Source organism: Corvus hawaiiensis, chromosome 2, assembly GCF_020740725.1.
Source record: "Corvus hawaiiensis isolate bCorHaw1 chromosome 2, bCorHaw1.pri.cur, whole genome shotgun sequence".
NCBI lineage: Eukaryota > Metazoa > Chordata > Aves > Passeriformes > Corvidae > Corvus > Corvus hawaiiensis.
The window spans coordinates 120,255,253-120,275,478 of record NC_063214.1 but is presented as its reverse complement, the minus strand read 5'-3'; the positions used below and the strand labels follow the sequence as shown (position 1 = coordinate 120,275,478).

The 20,226-nt window shown below is 43.9% G+C and overlaps 1 protein-coding gene across 5 annotated transcripts in view; it reads right to left on the bottom strand.

The window, feature by feature from the left end:
- Window positions 1-20,226, bottom strand: part of ERG (ETS transcription factor ERG) — a 135,707-nt gene that overhangs the window by 105,296 nt on the left and 10,185 nt on the right. For 4 of the 5 annotated variants that reach the window (XM_048290916.1, XM_048290952.1, XM_048290961.1 and 1 more), the window contains exon 1: window positions 2,879-2,967. The exons of the other annotated variant lie outside the window; for it this stretch is intronic. The gene's annotated coding sequence lies outside the window, so the exon portion shown is untranslated. Of the gene's footprint in view, window positions 1-2,878; window positions 2,968-20,226 lie in introns of those variants that run through there. 5 annotated transcript variants of the gene reach the window in all.

The window sequence follows — 20,226 nt, the reverse complement described above, 5'->3', positions numbered from 1 at the left end:
GGAGGAAGCAGTCCCAGCTTGTGGCTGCAGGTAAGACCTGCTCCTGCTGAAGCAGCTGTGGGTTCAAGCTGACCATGACACACCACAACTGCAGTATCACCCCAAGCAAGTCAGTAACCGAGGGACAAGCCACTGTCACCACCTGTTTGGGAAGCACAGATGGCCAGAGTTTGGCTGGCTCTGGACTGACAGCAGTACTCCATGTCCCTAAAGTCTGTGGGGACAAAAAAGGATGGAGCAATCTGAGAACATGTCTCCGCCATCTGTGTCTGTGTCTGGCCCTTCTGCAGTTCATCGACACTGAACATGGCTTTTCTTCTGAGTACATTTTTCTTGGAAGGGTCAGTTCTCCTACAGAAATTCCCCCTCTTCCCCTCTCAATGCAGAGCTGATGGAGAAGGCACATTTCTGTGCTACCACCCAAAAGTGTCTGTGCAGCTACTGCTTATCTCATGTTCCAGCCCATGATCTCAGGGGAGGATACGGCCCTAAATTAGCTCATTTACAGTAGGAACTTTAAACTACAGCCAAAAATATTTGGTTTTATTAGTACTCTCTATATAGTACGCCTCTGACCAATAACTTGTTTTATTTATTTTTCTGGCGAATTACCATGTTCTTATTCAAAGCCATAATGAGGATTATATATCAATGTGGAATGCAGAGCAGCCATTCCTGAAACTCCCAACTGCATATAAAAGAGTTTGGAATTCCCCAAACACTATCTCTTCAGCCCAGGCCACTTACAAATGTGGTTAACATGAATGAAGTAATATCTTCAGAAAGGAAGGAGACTTTTGAGTCACGTCTGACACATTTAACTGCACCAACCACTTTCCAGAGCTCAAGATTTTGACTGTGTGTCTTAACACCAGGCAGGGGTGTTTGATAATGATCACTCCCTGATGCTGATCCTGTTGCAGGATACTTGGACACACATGGGATACCAAGGGGAGAGCTAAGGCAGCTATTCAAGACTTTGTGCCCTCCAAGTTCAAAACCACAGAGGTCACCAGCAAAGTTCTGAAACCAAGTCAGATTTGCTGCCTTTCTGTCTCATGCTAGAGCTGCCCTGGCAGATTTCTGTGTTTAATTATTCAAACTCAGATCAAGTCCCAGATTAGCTGAAGGTGTGCACCAGCCATGGAGTAACCACCACATTATTCCTGACTGCAGGCTGTAATTATGGACCTTAGCTCTCTACAGAAATACAACTTTCCGAAGAAAAATATCGCATTGTGGAAAAGCAGGATGACATCAGGAGAGATATATAGTGACAAAGAGTAGTTTCTCATTTACAGTCATTCCACTGGTTAAAGCCCAAGAGTGTTTCAAACATTTTAATTGGTGCTGCACTTAAAATTACATCTGAGGAAAGATACACAAACTGTTTGAAAAAGAATTAATAACAAACTACCTCGAGGCTGAAGCCATAAGCTAAGAAAAACTCACACCTTTGTTGGAAAGATAAAAACAAATGAAAGTGTTTTAGGAAGTGAAACAACAACATCCAATTCAATTATAACAAATTATATATAGAATCATGGAATCAAAGAATGGCTGGGGTTGGAAGGGATCTTAAAGATCATCTGGTTCCAATGCCCTGCCATGGGCAGGGACACCTCCCACTGTCCCAGGCTGCTCCCAGCCCCAATGTCCAGCCTGGCCTTGGGCACTGCCAGGGATCCAGGGGCAGCCCCAGCTGCTCTGGGCACCCTGTGCCAGGGCCTGCCCACCCTGCCAGGGAACAATTCCTGCCCAATCTCCCATCCAGCCCTGCCCTCTGGCACTGGGAAGCCATTCCCTGGCTCCTGGCCCTCCATGCCTTGGGAATTGTCTCTCTCCAGCTTTCCTGCAGCTCCTTCAGGCCCTGCAAGGCCACACTGAGCTCAGCCCAAAGCTTCTCCTCTCCAGGCTGAACAATCCCAGCTCTCGCAGCCTTTCCTCCCAGCAGAGCTGCTCCATCCCTCTGCTCATCCTGGTGCCTCCTCTGGCCTCTCTCCAGCAGCTCCACGTCCTCCCTGTGCTGGTCCCAGGGCTGGGGCAGCTCTGCAGGTGGGCTCTCATATCACCATCCCATGGTGGGTGTTATCAGCTCCTTCAACCTTCCTTGGCTTGTGCCTCTTGGACCTTAGGGCCATTTTTTTAGGAAAGATTGCTGGATTGGACAATGCAAGCATTCTGCACTCACTTCTGATTACTGAATTTTCCCGAGCAGGAAGGTTCCTCTGTGAACCTGAACCTGATGTACAGAAGATTGAACTAGATCCTCTAGCTGCCCTCTAGCTGCCAGACACCTCTGCCTCTAGTTTTAATTTTGTTCACGGAAGATCTGTTTCTAATAATCCTGTGGAAAATGGGACAGAATCAGGACAACTTTTGCAGCACATGCACACCAATTCATATTTTCAACCACATTTCAGCATGGAGCACAAATTGATGGCATAGACGTAACAAGCAGACAGTAGTAATTATAAAGTGTCATAAATAATTGTGTAAACACCTCACAGCCTTTTCAAGGATAACTACTTGATTAAATTTGCATAATCAGACATTACATACACCATGCACTTTCAATAATCACTGAGTATATTAGACCTGTATATTATTTACTGCAGATTATCCAACAGTTCTGTCAAACCCAGAAGAGTCCTGAATTGTTACAATGAAAAACAGTATCTACAAACTGGACAATCATCATTTTAGGGAGATCTAAAGTGTAACGACCGTTTAGGAATACATGAGCAAGGAAAAAAAATATATTGAAAGCATTTTCTCTGCTTTCAATAAATTTCTTCAGTTGTCATATTCAAGAAATGTATATGTTGTTCAGGAACAGAATGTACTGGCACTGAATCTGTTGCATGCAAGCACTCACTTTTGGGGATGCAACAAATGTTTCTGTAATCTGCCCTGGAAAGTCGTCCTCCTTTTTCTCCCCCCTGGTTTCTGCGGATGCTTCTTATTCTAATGAGGGAAAACACAGTTTTAATGAGAAATAGAATTGATTTTGTTTCCTGTGCTTATGGAGTTGCTTCTGTTGGTCCAGGGGGCTGCAAAGAGCAGAGGGAGCTGCCTGTCCTGGGGGAGTCACCCATGAGGCAGCTCCAGTGAACACCTTGGAATCTATCCCAAGGAAAGCCCAGCTCTGGAAGTGTTCAAGGCTAGGGGCTCAGAGAAACCTGGTCTATAAAAAGTCTCCTTGCCTGTGGCAGGGCATGGAATGAGCTGATCTTTAAGGTTCCTTCCAACCCACACCTTTCCATGATTCCATGGTAAACTGATGTAGTTTCCCAGCCTCTACCTGCACACCCCAGTCATGACCTAAAAGAGATTACATTAAGTTGGACCTAAGGTGCTCCAGGGAGTGTGAAAAGTGAAAAAATATGTGGAAACTTTCCCAAAAAGAAGCCTGGCACAGCTAAGGACACTCACAGAAAGTGAAACAACACCCGACTGAGGTGCACAGCTTTGTTTCCAAAGGCATTTGTGGCACCTGCTTCCCTTCTCCAGGCATGTCTGGGTGTCCCCTGCACTGGCAGAAGGATGGGGATGGTTTGTGGGATATCAGGAGGGATGGATGAATCCTCTGTGCAAGGATAAACAGAACAGAAGCGTGGAAGGTCCTTCACAATCCCCTGCAGGGCTTTTCTGTTGTTTTGAAACTCCACTCTCAAGATGGCAAAGAGGCTTCACAGGGAACATTAACACAAACAACATGACTGGCAACACCATTTTTTTTTTCTTAAAATATTCTTAAGACAAAGTGTAAATACTTGTGGTGATCCTTCTTCAGCATATTAGCAAATACCACCAGCTTCCAGTGGAAATGATCATCTGACCACAGAAAAAAACTGAACACCCTTTGAAGTTCTCCAGACCAATCCTCCTTTCTGTTACTAAATGCTTTTTTACTCCTTTTGTATGTCTTTGGCACAAAATCCTTTTTTTTTTTTTTAATTTCTCTTTTTACTTGTAGCACTTTCAGTTCAGATGTTGGAAAGCAAAATCAAAAAAAAAACAACAAACAAAACCAGACCAGCTGTATAAACACAAGGTATTTAAGAAATAAGTGACTTCCATTAAGTGTTGACCTGGACTGCAAAAACTGTTCAAATACACAGATCAGAAAGACTGGCACCTCCACTGCAGCTTGAATCTCACTTTATCAATAAAAAATGTTAATGCATTGCAAAAATAGAAATATGCCACATCCTCAGCAAAAAAGTACCTTGGAAGGATATAAGTCATCTCCAATAATGCTTTGATTTGTGACCTTCACAGCTTTGTTTTCATTTTTTATTTCAAATGCATCTGAAGAATGTCTATAAATAGCTAATACTGACCGAATGCATAATTTTAGGCTGATTTTTTCAGCATCTGGATTTTAAAGTACTTTGCTGGATGAAACATGGACCTGTCATCCGTGAAACTGTAAAGTTCAGTGCTTAGAAAAATAATATTTTAAGGATTTAAATGTATTTGCTAATAGTGAGTGTAAAGCAGTAGTATTAAATTTATAATACATTACTGAACCTGCAAAGCAAGTTTGCATGCAAAAATGGAAGCTTGACTTAGAAATTCAAAGAAACAAATTTCACATGGAAAAAAACCTCATTATTTCTATATATATTGCAAGGGAAATGCCTGTGTTCCTCCTCACACACTAAAAACAGAAGGAAGAGGAATGTATTTAGTTCACCAAACCTGAATTCACATCAGGCAAAAAAAAAACTGCAGCAAAAGCAGCACAGAGAGTTTTGTATGTGGATAAGAGAAAAAGAAATATTAACAATTATTATGTGTTTTAATTCCAGCTGGAGGAGAAAAGTAATTTCAGGGTTAAGGCAGGTCCAGTCCCCCTTTTCCAGCAGAACCTGGAAAGGCCCCAGCATGGAAAGGAGATAGAGATGCAACCATTCTGGAAGCAGTTCTGCCAAAACAAATGGGGATAGTTGTAATGTCTAAAGACATGGAGTCATCACAGAATCCCAGAATGGTTTGGGTTGGAAGGACCTTAAAGCCCATCCAGTGCCACCCCTGCCATGGGCAGGGACATCTTCCACTGTCCCAGGCTGCTCCAAGCCCCAATGTCCAGCCTGGCCTTGGACACTGCCAGGAATGGAATATCCACAGCTTCCACAACCTCTCTGAGCAAGAATGAGTAGAACTTTGCAAGGATAAGGCTGCAGTTTCCTTCAGGCTTAGCTTGAATTCAAAATCAGGGTTTAATGGAACAAATACTTATGATCCAGACTCTCCATAGATGTAATAGGAAGCTCAGGAATGGGATACAGGAGGGTTTTCTTAAGCAGTGGGGCCTTTTATATTTAGTTATTCTGTAATTAGCTGGTTTTATTGACATACGGCCTACAGATGGGCTGATCCACTGCTGCAGAAACAGGGCCAGAGTTTATGGTCTTGCTCCATTTATCGTCGTGCCTTCCACGAGGGCTCACAAAAACACCCAACGAGCACAGGGCTCCATCCCATTGCTGTCAAAGAGCAAAACTTGCACGGATTTCAGCCATGCAGGATCAAACTCCAACCACTACACAGGCACACGCATGTGCTTCACCCACTTCTGAAGGGGTTCATGCCTGGAAGGAAGCAGCAATTCTTCCAGCAGGGAATTCTGCTGCAGAAAATCTTTAATTCCCAGGACTGGTAGAAATAGAGGGATGTTTTAGAGGCAGGAATAATTCCAATTGTTCCTTTGGCAGGGGAAACCATAATAATGAAAGTGGTGTATTTGGGATGTTATTTGAGGGCTGTGAGTTTGCACAGGCGTTTTGCCACAGGAATTTAACACACTGCACCCCAAGCTGGCCATCCACCCTTGCTTTTGGTCCAGCCATATACTGAATACCTTGCCACAACAGACCCAACCTGAAATTGTTTAGATTCTTCCAGTACTTTTATAATCAACATTTTTCCTTTGTTCTCTCCCTCCAAAGCAACAGATCCCATCTCAAATTCTCCTGCGAAAAAATTATGAGACATAGACACATAATAATGTTGAGATTTTATGGTGGTTCTAAACCTGACTGCAAAGTCTGGGTTTAGAATAAATTTTTATGTACTGCCATGCATTTTTTTGTTGTGTTACAGCCCCTCTTCCCCAAAGATGCAACTCTAAGCAAGATCAATCAATATGTTTTAATACTACAAATAATTGCCATTCTTTTTTCCTACTGCCCTCACCTGGATACTTCCCCAGCTCCCACTATATCTAGGAAGGACATTTCCCCAGTTCCTATTATTACCTAGGAACTGATCACTTCTTTTTTCCACTTTTGATGTCTAAAACATTCTTAATTTCCAGGTCTCACTCCCATCCCTATACTCAGTGAGAGCAGAAAAATGTTTCACCCAAAAATTAATCATCATTTTTTTATCCCAAAACCCTGCTGGCCCTTCTGTGCTCACTCTGACCACTTCCAACACCAACCTCCAGCACTGATGGCAACGTGAGCGCTTGGCTTTTGTGTCAGCTGCAGAGATGCTGTCAGTGGAGGCGGCGTGCCCAGTGGGACTCCAAACACCCTTTGGCCTCAGATTTCCCAAATGGTGAAGTCCACACTCACCATGGAGATCTAGCACAGGAAAACCAATCTGGGTGGCAGAGGACTGCCAAAACAACTGTGGTGTTCAACTGTGAGCCTTTAAACTGCTTTGTGTTTGACAGGAACTTACAATGTCCTCTATTTTCTTCATTCATCCCTCAAGAAATGGTTTCTACTCCTTACCAATGTAAACTGCCCACCATGGATGTTGATACGAGACCCCACCTGCAGAGCTGCCCCAGCCCTGGGACCAGCACAGGGAGGACGTGGAGCTGCTGGAGAGAGGCCAGAGGAGGCACCAGGATGAGCAGAGGGATGGAGCAGCTCTGCTGGGAGGAAAGGCTGCAAGAGCTGGGATTGTTCAGCCTGGAGAGGAGAAGCTTTGGGCTGAGCTCAGTGTGGCCTTGCAGGGCCTGAAGGAGCTGCAGGAAAGCTGGAAAGAGACAATTCCCAAGGGCTGGAGGGCCAGGAGCCAGGGAATGGCTTCCCAGTGCCAGAGGGCAGGGCTGGATGGGAGATTGGGCAGGAATTGTTCCCTGGGAGGGTGGGCAGGCCCTGGCACAGGGTGCCCAGAGCAGCTGGGGCTGCCCCTGGATCCCTGGCAGTGCCCAAGGCCAGGCTGGACATTGGGGCTTGGAGCAGCCTGGGACAGTGGGAGGTGTCCCTGCCATGGCAGGGGGTGGGGCTGGATGATCTTTAAGGTCCCTTCCAACCCAAACCATTTCATGATTCTACAATGATTCTATGAACTACACCCCTGCTCTGGCCACCTGCTCTAGCTGTGGCCACCCTTAGAGCAATCTGGGTTTTATTCTTACTCCTAGTCACAGTTTTCACTGCTGCAAGTTAAATTGAAACCCTCTGGACTTTGCTGCACTCCTCAGAGAGAAGTGTAGCTCTGTTTTCTCTGCACCTTCCCATTACATAGCCAAAGATGGTAACAACACTAATTTTTTTTTTCCCTGTTCTGCAAACTTTGGACTTTTTGATTCATGCTTTTGACCTCTTTGCTCAGTGCTACACTGGCTACTATCTGACTGTTGTAGCCATTTGGTACAGCTAAAGAAGAGATTTAATGTCCATCTCTGTGGGTACAACTGCACATGTGAGTGGTGTTACAAGGGAAGGCACTATTTCAAGAGAGTATGAACCATTAAAATAGGTAATTAGGCTATGTTCCATTTCTGAGGGCCAAACAGGCATTGTAGGTATCTTGTATTGACTACATGTTAAATACCTTTTTGCCATCCACTAAAACAAAAGTGCACTAAAAACAAATTGGCATGTGGCCATGGTGTCCACATCAATTCTTCAAACCACTGCCTTGACATGTCAGAACTAATGGATGATCACAGCTTTAGCAGGATTCAAAGCTCTGGTTCAGCTCTGAAACTTCATTTTGGGTTCCCTGAAGTTATTAACCATTAGAAAAACTCAGGTTGTGTCGGTATTAAAGACCTTTTATTAGGCATGTTAGCATGCAGATTAAGATTTATGTTCTCTGTAACATCAGTCTTGCTGTTCCTGAAACAAATGTACCCCTAAGAGAAGAGAAGGAATAAAGCAAGCTGCAAGTTCAAAGAATTTAACTGAGTGACTCAAAATATTTCCTTTAAATGCAGATCAAATTTCTTCTACTTTTTTATGTTCCAGGTGTGTATAAATGTCAATAACCAATCTCTAACAGCAGTGACTCTGGCTTTTCAGTAGAAATAAGGAAGTAAATTACTGTCCTCACCACCCCAAGCTTTCACTTATCTCTGTGCTAATGAACCAGAACTGGGGTGATAAGAACGAATCAGTATTGTCACTTCCACTCACTGCCTGATGCTTGCAGTTGCAATGTGGCATAATTTTACAACAAAGCAACTTGGAAGTTGACTTTTAGAGTGTTTGCAGGATGGATTGTGTATAATTCATGTGCATCACCTTCAAGCAACTCACACCTTGCAGAGGAACTCCTTAAGCAGGTAACTGACCCAGTCTCAGATATTACAGATCCTCCATTAATTCCATTTTGCCTCAAGGAGCTGCTCCCAACATCCTTTTGCCCCTCTCCTCGCAGAAAGGCAGGAGGACACGTGCTGGTGTTTCCTGAAGTGCACAAAGCACAACAATTTGACAATCTTCATCCCACTTCTGAGGCCTTTTCTGGGACCCACAGAAATCCCCCCCCAGGGACACCATGCTCACCATCGACGGAAAAATAACATGCTCCAAATATCTTCCCTTTTCCAGGGGCTACAGAGGGAGTTTAATGGAGATGAAACACCCTTCACAGCAGTTCTGCTTAGCTGAGAGTAAGCAGGGCATGTAGTCAGGGGGTAAGGAACAATTAGGCCTCGTTTATATTTGTGAAACAATTAGTCATTAATTAGGCCAGTTTCACATTTGGAAAAGGGGAATAGCTTTAATTAGAGTGGAATTACATCCCTCTGACAGACTTCAGAGGGAACTCTAATGGCAGGATGCAAACTATAAAGTCTGCCAGGCTTTTACAGCATTTAATGGCTTATGGAGCATATTGGAAGTATACAGTCCTTTCAGTGTGTATAACAACCATCTGCCACAAAACCCCACGTCCCTGCCAGGATCACAGCTACTAAACAGGAGGAGAAAAAGAATTTTAAAACAGTAACCAAATCCCCAGCTTGGATCAAGCATCTTCATAGCTGCATTTGGGCAGCTTCCCTCCCTAATCTAGAAACTTCTCTCCCTGTGGAATTTTTGCCACGGAATATGAAGAGAAAATGAAGTGGCATTTAAGGAGATAAATATTTAATGTATAGCTACAAAGCACACTTTCTCCTCTCCAGTCATGCTCTTAACTAGAGGAAGGGTCTGCACATGAACTTTCAGCCCTAAATAAGTAAAATTAATTTAATTGATGCCTTCTGTTCCTCACGCTGGGACAGAAAATGGGCACTGGCCTCAACACAGAAGTTTCTTGGGAGCTGCAGTTGTTCTGCAGCCTAGTTTGGATTGCCTTAGCTTAGAACCCCTCCCACAGGGATAAACAGAAAATCTTCCATTGCAAGCTGTGGGATGACTCCTGTAGAGTCCAAGAAATTCTTTCTGGAGTTTGGCTTTGAGGCAGGACAATCCAATCAAAGATATTTACCTAAAAAAATACAAGCACGCTCCCATCCTCTGAAATCAAAATGAGCAAGATGGAAGCAGATCATGTTAAAATCCTAGCAGGGACTAGCATGGATGAATCCTACTTCCCAGGTATTTCCACCATGGAGCTACAGACTTTTCCACCCTATGACTAAAGATTTTATTAAAAAAATAACAAACAAACTACTACTCTAAATGTTTTAAAGCACAATTGTGGACACCTGTAGTGTCTGTGAAACAAATGAAAGGGATTTGAAAGTAATAATTTGGGCTTAGGAGCAAGAACTTCCTACAAAGAATTTCCTACACTTGTAAATACTCCCCCTTCTCATCTCAGCTATGGAAAATGGGACACTTGCGGTAACTGAGTGTCAAAGCACTCAGAACTACAGGTTTAAAGCAAGACCTGGGGTAGCATAAGTTTGTTGGAAACCAGCACAGGTGACGTCCCACAGACAAAAAGCTCTTCCTGCACTCACTCATACAAATGAACAGGTAAACAGTGCACCAACCATGTATAGATGTTATTTTCCATAATGACTGGCGAAAAAAAAATCACTCTGGGAGTAACTTCACAGCCAGATTCCCTGCTGATCTAACATTCCCTCAGGACACAGGCTGCCTCTACCACAGTCATCAGGTGAAAGGCAAATAAAAGAAAAAAACATAATATGCATGAGGGAACGTACAGGCAGGACACAGTTTGTTTCCTAAATGTTGCTTTCCACAGGAAAGAAGAAGAGATAATGGCAAAAGAAAAGCAGAATAAAACAGTGGCTGCTATGTCAGAAGGTCAAGGAGGAAAAGTAATACCCTGCTTTGTGCCAGTCTTCACTTTACTGCACCCCTGGGAATCAAGTAACAGCAGCACACACAGTCTGGGATGCCCAGGCTGCCCAAAGGTTATTATGACCACTATGACCTTTTAAATCCTCTCTTATCTTGGAGTATCTTATGGCAGGCCCAGGTTAGTTGATCATTTTAACCCAAAATATTTTTTCATCAGATTTTTTTTATATTGTCATTGCATTTTGAACTTTTATGGTACAATTCTCCTCAGCTTTATCACCATCACCTGCATGTCTTGATGTACCACCTTTGTTTGCTTGTGGAAAATAAAACCACAGTGTATCATTTTGCTGAGAACACTCTATTACTGTCATTCAATTATTGAGAATGTTTTTAGGTCTATTTTTTTATTATTGTTGAAAGAAATAAAATAGAAATAAAATAATCAGCTTTAGTTTCCAAGAAAACAGTATCTGCCAGTTATTCCACTTCAGTAGTGGTGAGATAGCAAGGAAAGACAAAGATAATATCAGTATTATACTGATTTTTTCAAGGTCAGGTTGGACGAGGCTCTGAGCAACCTGGTCTAGTGGAAGGCGTCCCTGGTTTGGGCAGGGGGGTAGAACTGGATGATCTTTAAGGTCCTTCCAACCCAAACCTTTCCATGATTCCATGATTTACCAGCATGGCAGAGGCTCCAGGAGGTACTGTCTGGAGCTGGCTCCCTTGTACACTGAGGTCTTGCATCGCCAAGATCTGTCTGGACAATTTCTCCATGGTACAAACCCAGAACGTTGTCACAAAGTCCAGACAAATTTATGCTGGGAGAGCGAATTTCCTCCCTTGAAATTCCTCTCCTCACATTTCCCTCTGCCCAAGACTTTATCTCTTCTGCTCGTCTTGGGGAAGCCACAGGAATGAAAAAAAAGGGAGACTTTGTCAGGAGCAGGACTGGACTGTTAATCAGGAAAATAAATGAACCTATAAAACTCATATAACCTCGCAGAATATGAATTAAAATTGGCCTGGTGGTGACAGTTTAATTCTAACCACTCTCTGCCAAAGTTTTGCTCTGGATATGAATACACAGGTTGTCCAAAAGAGCAGCAAATGCCCCTTCTTTCCTAACGCTGAGACACTTCTTTCAATGCACATAGATCAAGATAAATCAGATGTTAAAGGAGATATTTATGATCTCCAGGACTCAATAAACTGCATTTACACTTACAGTACCTTGGCTCTTTCGGGGCTGAAAAGACCGTAAGGCCTCATGTATAGTTGTATAAATAAATGAATATATGAAATTTAGTAACAGGAACTCTTCTGACTCATAAGGGTCTTTGGAAAAATCCCCTCTAATCTATTAATAATAAAGAATCTGTAATGCTAAAATTGCAAACCCCAGCACGTCCCCTGTTTTTAGCATACCAGAGAGACTTTTTTTCTGGTAACAGTAGCATATTCAAGACAGCAGAGGCTTGACACAAGCCTTGTTCAAATTCTGAAGCCGGATACCTGGAATTAAGAGCATTCCCATGCAAGATATTGGATATTCAGCAAAATTCTCAGCCTGGTGTAAAAAGCAAATATTTTTAAATGAGATAAGTACAAAAGTGCCCAGTGCAATCAATCAGTGCAGAACTCCCAGCGTTACTGGGACGGGTATCAAATTGTATTCATTTTTTCCATGTCTTTTATAAGAAGGGTCACTTAGATCCTTCATAACAAGGACATGGAACTGTTGGGACAAGTCCCAAGAAGGGCCATGAGGTTGGTAAGAGGGATGGAACACCTTCCCTATGGGGATAGGATGGGAAAGCTGGTGCTCTTCAGCCTGGAGAGGAGAAGGTTGTGTGGAGACCTCAGAGCAACTTCCAGTGCCTGAAAGGGCTACAAGGAATTCAGAGAGGGACAATTCATCAGGAACTGGAGTCATATGACAATGGGGAATGGGTTCCAACTGAAAGGGGAAATTTAGGTTAGATATGTCGAAGAAATCATTCCCTGGCAGGGTGGGCAGGCCCTGGCACAGGGTGCCCAGAGCAGCTGGGGCTGCCCCTGGATCCCTGGCAGTGCCCAAGGCCAGGCTGGACATTGGGGCTTGGAGCAGCCTGGGACAGTGGAAAGTTCCCTGCCAATAGCAGAGATGGTTTGTAAGGTTCCTTCCAACCCAAACCGTCCTATGTTCCTACAGTTCTTCCTACGTCTAAATTAGAAATTTAGAGTACAACAAACATGCATTAAAGTCGCTTGGATTACATTTCAAAGCTTCTTTTATAGGCACTGTCTCTGGGGATCTGAAATTTTGATTAAGCAGTACAATTCTGCTGATTCCTGAAGTCAACTGCATCCAAGTAACTCAGCAGCATTTCACAGAGCTCTGTACCCCAAAGGATCCTGCCTGTCACTCTTGCACTTAACTTCAGAACAGAAAACACAGATTATTCCCTACTTTCTGCCTGTTCTCCATCCTGAGCACTGATGTGACCATTCCGCCTATCTCCAGGTTCCTAAACTGGACAAATAATACAACTGAAAGCATGCACACAATATTTCATCAGCCATTAAAGGCACAGTGCTGTGACTGGGAGGCCTGAATTCCTTTCTTCTGTTCTCTGTTAGTCTTTATGTATGCTTTATTTTTTATACAGTGCTTCAGGCATCACTCAACAAATGATAATCTCCCCACGCTGAGCCACAATACAGTAAACACAGAGAGGTGGAGAAGATCCCTTTAGCAAGGAGACCATGATGGTTCCATTTTTAGCCTCATTCTTCAAGGAATGAGACTTGAGATACCACGTTGCATGCACAAAGGAATGTTCTTTGACCTCTTCTTCCATCAGCTTAGGAATCATTGCCTGTTTTTTTCCCAAATTTAACAGGGTTTAATAGACCTGGAAATACTCCATTCCATGAAGATTGAGGGGAGCAAACAGCTGGACTAAGGAAAGATACAGAGTCTGTGCCCTACTGAGGGGAAAGCTAAGAAGCAGCACATCAGAGAATCCACACAGGACAGCACTGCTGAAAGGGGCTGATTCCTTTTGCAGCTCACTAACTGTGGGTTGAGATCACTAAAAAACATGGGTTTGTTCATCTGAACAAAACCCTTTTAGTGCCCACAGTCCTGACCATCAGCAAGGACAGACACTTCGTAAGTGACAAGTTCCTCCCACCCTCTGGGCACCACCACCACATGCTGGGGCTGTCACCAGCAGGTTCAAGTTTACCTGGGCAAAGCAAGGACTTCAGCAGGACAAGAGGAAATGGCCTCAAGTTGCATCAGGGGAGGTTAAAATTGGATATTAGGAAATAAAATTCTTCACTGAAAAGGCGGTCAGGCATGGGAACAGGATGGTGGCACCACCTTCCCTGAAGTGTTCAGCAAGGTGTGTGGATGTGGCACTTGGGGACGTGGTTTAGTGGTGCTGGGTTAGCAGTTGGACTTGATCTTAGAGGTCTTCTCCAACCTTAATGATCCTATGATTCTAAGGTTGATGGATCAACAAAGCTGGATCTCAAGGCAAGTCCTGCTCCAGCCTCTGTGTTACTTTAGTCTGAGATGGTATTAATGGCTTCAAACTGAAAGTAAGGTTAGATGGGATCTTAGGAAACAAATTCTTCACTGTGAGGGTGGGGAGGCCCTGGCACAGGGTGCCCAGAGAAGCTGTGGACTCCTCATCCCTGGAAGTGTCCAGGTTGGACACTGGGGCTTGGAGCAGCCTGGGACAGTGGAAGGTGTCCCTGCCCATGGCAGAGGGGTGGCACTGGATGACTTTTAAGGTCCCTTCCAACCCAAACCATTCTAGGATTCCATGAGAAGCAGCATTTGCTCCTTCTACGTGATATCTCTTAGCAGTACTTCTCCCTTTTGCAAATACCTATAAGGTTATACCCACCCAGTATTTTGGATTAATCCTCCTGTCCCTGTACTCTGGAGATGGAAAAGTCCCTTCCCAACTGTCACACACCTTCCTGGTTTGACACAGAGTTGTTAAAACACCACCAATGTATCCAGGCAGGAAATACAGGGAATATCCAGGCAGTGCCTTGTGGAGGTACAAGACACCCACAGATGCCTCCACAGTATCCAAATCCGTGATTTGGCCACGAATTTTGCCAGGTTAACAAACAACACACTTAGCAAAGAAACAAAAAAAATCTGTGAATTTCTCATAGTGTTTCAGGCTTCAGTTTTCCTCACAGATTCTTGAATCTACTTCAATCTCAGTGACAAAGGGATATTTGAACACAAATATCCCTTTGTCCAACGACTGAGGCACTTACACCTTATTCATGTAATAAACCCACTTTTTGTCACAAATTTATCTATTTGTTGCCCTCAGTAAATCTTGGAAAGAAAAATACCAAGCGAAGAGAAAAATAGGAATTTTTAGTAAGACTGTATTTAAAATAAATGCTCTTCCAAAAGAATACAATTAGCAGAAGTTGCCCTCAAGAAAATCATCACTGCAGCTAAATAATATATTTGTATTTGAACAAGAATGAAAGAATATTCAGATAACCTGAGACATTTTCCGCTTACACAGGAATGTGTTAGCTCTATTAACACAGTGCTTTTAAACAGAATTATACAAAAACTAATTTTAAACTATTAATGTTTTAGTGGTGAAGTCAGAATAACATTGTTCCTTATCCACAGCATGACAAGCTTTTCTCTCACAAACATTTTGACAGAAGAATAAATTGCAGATGTCTACTTTTCAACCCAAAAACACGCCCCAAAAAAACAAAAAACCAACCCAACAAAAAACCCTCCAACATGTGAGCCACTAAAAGGTAGAAAATAGCCAGAGAGAATTATGACCAAATGCCAGATATTAAAAAGCTCTCCACATGTGGCACAGAAAGAAACAGCCAATTCACTCCAATTGTCTGCTTAACAGGTTGAGCCTCTCTCCAACTGGTAGCAATCAGGCAGGACACTAGAGCGGGCAGGAAATCTAAAATTAGGTTTTACTACCTATAATGGAGGATTTATGGGATAATTTAATTGGCAGTCTTGGGACTGAAACCCATGGTGGGGGAACAAAAACATCTTTCTGGATATACTCCCTGAACCCTTCCTGTAGTGGGCTGAACAATAAAAGTACTGGGGAAATAACCTAGAGATGTAATATCCCCTTTCTAGTGCAAAGTAAGTGGTGCATGACAATGTTTGTGGGTGTGAGGGGGTTCAGCAGAGGTAGAAGGCAGTCATAAATTGATGCAAACTGATTTTTCTGCTTTTTAGGAGAACTGAATTGCTTCTTGTAGCGAGATGTGCCTGTAAGGACATGAGGGATGATGAAGAGCCCCAGATAAATGGCAGTCAAGGCTGTAAGGGAATGAAAGCACAGCCCCAACACTTTATTGCCTGTGGCAGATAGAACCCAGCCCTGTCCTCGCCACCACGGGACAGCCATCCCCAAGATCTGCTGAGCCACTTGGGCTTCCCTGTGGCCTTCCTGTGCTGACACAAACCTTTTAAAGCCAAACCTCAGGGATGTCAGAAGTACTTTCTTGCCTTTCTCTGCTCACCAGGAGAGCTTTGAAAGGGTTAACATCCATTCTGTGCCAAACAAGGGGTAACAGGATCCCCTGCTCCATCCTCAGGGGTGTTCCACCCGTGTCAGCACTCGCTACTGATGCCTTTGCCTGGCTTATTGCATTTATTAGATGGGCTTGGGGAGTTCAGGGAGAGGAACAAGGACATGTCCCACTGTCACATAATGAGGGGGATGCGCTCCCACGTGCTGCTGGCAGGTGATACCCATTCATTTCACTGTAAATTCCTCAAAAAACTATGGGTCCCCAACTCCATATCTGACTGGGATGCAGGGAACAGGCAGACATCAGTATGAGGGAGCAACAGCCCTACCAACCCCTTACAGAGCCCATCTCCTAACCCTGCAGTGCCACCACCAAATCCGCTCACAAATTCAAAGTCCCCTGCTGAGATTCCTTTTTAGTTTGTTTTTCCCATTCCTCAAATCCAACAGTTTAAGCATGGCTGTCACTCATCTCTACTCCCAGCTCCTAGAGCCAAGGCCTACACCCATTCCAAAGTTTTCCTGTAACGGGATCTCCACTGCAGACCTTTACGGAGACATTATGGCATTTGTCAAATGCCTTCATCTTTAAAACACACGCACAGCCATCTTCTATTCCGTGGTGACAAGTTTTGAGAGGATGACAGAGGAATATATTTAGTGTTATTACCTCTGGCTTACCACTGGCAGTGCCAAAAGGAAATGTAAACAATCAAGTCAGTGTAACAATCCTTGATTATTATTCTTAGAACAGCCCTGACATCAAGTTATAAGCTATCATAAATTAAAAAATGCATTCCCCTTTATTTCAGAAAGCAACATGCAGGAAAAGGCTGAAAAAATCTCAAGGCTGCCTCAAGAACTTCTCTCTCAGCACATTTCAAACTTGACTGGTGTGACATGAAAAAGTCCCAGGAAGAAAGCGACGTTAACTCATTCCAAAAATCACCTTCTGGAAGAGCTCCGCTGATAGCCACTCTGCCTACAGTGAAATCAGTCAGGCAATTTGGAAACCAACCCACTGAGAAGGCTACAACAACTCCAAAAAAAAGGTGTTTAAGTAAATCGAAGTGTGGCAGTTTCAAGATTGGGCTCAGGTTTTTTCCCTTCTCCCACTTTTTGAACACTAACATCAATCACCCTTCATTTCTTGCTTCTTATACGGTTCCCCTAATCTTTTACTCTGGTAATGTGAACAAGAAAAGTCCCATTGCCATCAACAGGGAAAAGTTCTGAAGATTTTGTAGTTTTTAAGCTACTCCTGCTCCTACACTAAAAGGATCACCACACCCCCTGACAAAGACCTACAAGTCATTGCTATCTCTAGGATGCTGTTGAAATGTCAAATCAAGATCTTTCCATGATCCTGAAAAGTGTCCTTTCTGATAGATCAATTTACTTTCTATTTCAAATTATATTTGACCTTTACTTTATATTTGAAACGTTTCTTCCACAAACTTCCCTTTTTATTTTCCCCTGGCTTACATTTTCTTCCTTTGGGGATAACATAATTACATTGACATAAAGAAGAAAACCTTTGTGTCTTAAATATTGCCTCTCTGTTGCCTGAACTTAAAATATGTGAAAAGTTTATAGACCTTGACAGATTCAGGGTGTGGTACAACACACTCTCCTTCATGCAATGCAGCCTCCATCTGCGAGTAAGTTGCCTTTTCATGGAAATACTATTCAGAGAGCATTTCCATAAAAATTCACCCTGGCACTGCTCTGTTTCTCTTGTCATTGGCCCAGCTGTGTTCCTGCCTTGATTGAGTTCTCATTTTGAATAAGGCACAACAGTCATTTTCATGGGGGGAGCTGGGGGAACTTTCCATCTTTACGTAAGAGCAAGCCCTGTGGTCCATGCGGCAGGGCTGCAGGAAGCATCAGTAAAACCCAGGGCAGTTGGATTTACAACCACAGATAGTCTGAGAACACATTTCAACCTCCTCCTGCCCTTGCTTCTAGTTCCTTACTGAAGACAAGGAATGCAGCACGCTCAGTCCCAAACTTCTCCTTCCCCAGAGGAAACACCAGGTTTTCTTGGGGCTTGGAACGAGATGATCTTTAAGGTCCCTTCCAACCCAACCCATTCAATGATTCAGTGATTCTCAAAGGTTTGAATCAGTCCTGGCTGAGGTCAACACAGGGCTCCACACACTGAGCAGGAGACAGGGCCCAGAGGAAGAAGAGATGCAGAAGAAGGAGAAGGAGCCATCCTTAGAGAAAAGATCACCTGGCCCAGATGGATGAGTTAAAGAAGGTCACGCCACTGCTGCTGCCACTGCTCCTCAGCCACCAAGTCCCAGCAGTGCCCTGAGGCACCCAGCACCTTTTACTCCCCCCACCAGCAAGCAAGCCAAGCTAGGACTGAAATGTCACCATTTCCCAAAAACTTCCCTACTCCAGCAGCAGGAAACAGCGAGGTCACTGCAGGAAGGATCCCAGGACGGCCTCAAGTACCTGCTGAGCACTGGGCCACTACCTGGAAACTGCAAATTCAGCTGTCCCCATGCAGGTGGGGATCCCAAAGGCATCCTGGAAGGCAGAGGCTGCTCCTGCATTGCTCCCAGCAGGTGGATGAGCCAGTGTCCCACCACGGCACCAAGGCAAGGACACCGCGTGCTGGGGCCCACAGATCACCACGCTCCCCTGTGTTCAAAAGGCATTTCGATCATGCTTCCCAAACACAAATACTAAATTATTATTTTTAAATTACGGGGTTTGTATTTTTCCTGAAGCCTTTGCCCTGCACTGAGGCTGAAAATGGACAGTCTGCGGTCTCTTTTACGAAGCTGTTTTTATCCTCTAGGAACCAAAGTGGTAAACCACTAATGGCATGAGCATTTTTCTCATTATCAGTTACAATGTTAATGACTCTTATTTAAGCAAGCAGTATTTAAAAACCTTTCAGCCTTGCTTGTTCACTTATTAGACCTCAGACTATTTATTGTGTCTTCTCTCAAGAAAGTTCTTCTATGATGTTAAAGGGAGGAGGCCATTTCAAGACCAGGCAGTAATTTGCATCAGTAAACACTTTAAGGAACATGTTGCTCCAGTGTCTTAAAACAGACTCATTTTCAAAATCCCTTGCCTGAAGGATCAGTGCACTCTGGTGCTCAGATCTAACTGTAAATAGCTAAATGTTCAAATAAAATCAGGGTCCAGCAGCTGAAGCAAAGGCAGATTTTAAGCCCAGTGTTACTACCCAGCTCTGCTTTGTAGCCTTGTGCAAAACACTCAGCCCACTCTTAGAAAACACTGACAGAAACAAAGTGTTTCAAATTTGTTTTCCCTAACCCTCCATCTCCAGGACTCCAGAGCCACCCACACAGAGGAGCACAGGCCACAGAGGTTATTTTGACAAAGGGAGCATTAGGGACTTTTGTGGCTTCCCTTTTTTTTCAAGCCCCATCCCAATGGTGACATAGAGAAAAACAGAGGCATCATCACAGCTACCTAAGGGTACTCATGGAGAAGTATCCAGGGTTGGAATGGGAATGGGAAGGTTTAAGAAGCCAAGCACAAAGGCTCTGGCAGCCAGAAAATCAGAGCACATTCATAAAACAACAGCCCAACGTTTTGAAAAGTATCGAACAAAGTGGTTGCCAAAGCGTTGCTGTCATCTCCAGGAAAAGCAAGCATGCCACAGATATTTCCTGTGCACGCTGATCCTGGGGGAACAGTAAAAGTGGGTTATTACACAGACCTACTCTCAGTGTTCTCACTTTCATAACACACACGAGTGTTTCCTCACTGCATCCATTCTTGCTCGAAGCCATTGGTGGGCAGCATACCTAACTCAGCTTTTGTTTAAGTTCTTATGTTCTTCCCAGGTAATTGGCCCTACGGGACTTTAATCTAAATGGAGTGTGTCTTTGTAGGGACCTCGCAGAGGTATTTCTAATGTTTAATGGTCTCCTGAATTACTACTTTCCTCCCACTGTGAAGGAAATGGGCTCACTGCCGTCCGCTTCCCCGTAGCATTCATTACCACTGGAAACACGGATGTGGAAACAGCATCCCTCAGCCCATCCCATGCAGCAAAAGCACATGGAAGAAGAGGCAAATATTCATCCTCCTTGACAGAAGAAGACCTGCTCCACGTGGATGCGACCAAGCAAAGGTTCCCCTCACATGCGATTCCTCACAATCCACCCATCTGGGCTCACTCCAGGAGGGTGAGGGAATTGGAT